The following is a 1,734-nucleotide window of genomic DNA, read 5'->3' on the forward strand; positions in this document are numbered from 1 at the left end:
AAAAAAAAAAAAAATAGTGCTGACAAATCACCATTTCATATAAGAATAAATTTTCAGAATTTTAAGCAAAAAACATTTTGAAGGAAGGGCTGGTTGAGTAACGACTGGTTTTGCTTGGTGTTATACGTTGGCTGATACGTATCAGTACATTTACATGGTTGTCTTACTTTATACCTACATATTTACTTTAATGTTATAATTAGCTTTGCCAATACATATAAATAGCACTAAAGCATTGCAAAACTGCTTTTAAGAAATAGTAAATAAATCAGACTCTGCTTTCGTCCCCATGAATTCCTTAACACTGGAGATATTAAGACTGTGGGAACCAGGAGAGGTGCCAGGTGGTGTTTTCATTCATCCTTTAGGAAGACACTGCTGTATGCTTTGGGGAGAAAGGAAAGGTGTTGCAGTATGGGTGTATCAGTTACCGACTGCTTCTATAACAAATTACCACAAACTCAGTGGCTTAAACAAAACAAATTTATTAACTTGCTATTCTAGAGACCACAAGTCCAAAATAAGGCTAGACTCAAGACGTCCTTAGAACTGTGTTCCTTCTGAAGGCTCTAGAGAAGAATCTATTTCCTTGCCTTGAAGCTGATTGAGGCCGATTGGACTAAATAGATCATACATGCAAAACACTTGGCGTAATTCCTCGTACATAGTCTGTGCTTAAAAATTAGCAAATATTAATTATTTCATTGCTATCGATATTGCTCTCATTGCAGCATCCCACTCAGTTTGGAGTGTTGAATAAGGCATTTAACAGAGGGATTTTTGGTGATAAGCAGCAAAAAAGGTTGCAATAGCAATAAACTTCCTCAAAGGAAATGAACTTTGGGGCAGAAAATATTGGAAATGAGGTGTGAGCGGTATAGTATTTTTTGGCCTCATTTCCCACGTGCTGTCTGCTCAAAAAACGTGCTTCGTTGTATTCAGCAATTAGTAGATGTTGCTCAGAGGGTCAAAGGCCAAAATAAATTTTGCAAAGTCAACCAGTGACGGAATGCTGGTGGCTTGTAAATTCTTGTTTCAGGTTTACCTTGGTCTAACACTATTCTGAGAACACTTTGGAGTTGCTTCCTTCATCCACAAGGGCATTGGGAGGGGACTTTCCTTCTGGGAAAAGTCTAAGTCGCAGAGCAACTCCCTGTGTATTCACAGAGTAACAAAGATTAAAAGTACTTAAAGTCCAGCCCCCCATCCTGCAACCCTACTGGTTGGAGGCAGTCACCCGAAATTGTCCACAAATGAGGCATTTCCTGCACAGTCCTGGCTCCTATCAATAAAACAAAACTACAAGAGCATATTTTGCTCCTGGAAGTGGTTCTGTATTTTTGTAATTTTTGCTTCTTTTCCATGTAAGGCCTTTGTGGTAAAAAGACAATTTCCTCTGTAAAGCATAGAACATTGAAGATTTAGTTAGTATTAAAGATATAGCCATATTTTTCATTATAAAATACAATGCATATTTATTATAGATAACAGAAAATATGGAGGAAATAAAGAGAAAAAAATGTTTTAGAAATCCATAACTTCGCCACTCAAAAATGTCCTTTTTCTTTTTCAAAACATTAGCCATTTGATGTGGTCATAAAGTGAATTGCTAAATTTCAATAAAGTGCTATTTATTTACACATAATCATAAGGAAAACACTTAGTATTTACTTAATTGGCTTGCCACTAGTTAGGGAACATTTCTTTCTCAATTTTACAGATAGGAAACCAAGT

Source organism: Propithecus coquereli, unplaced genomic scaffold, assembly GCF_000956105.1.
Source record: "Propithecus coquereli isolate 6110/MARCELLA unplaced genomic scaffold, Pcoq_1.0 Scaffold64, whole genome shotgun sequence".
Taxonomy (NCBI): Eukaryota; Metazoa; Chordata; class Mammalia; order Primates; family Indriidae; genus Propithecus; species Propithecus coquereli.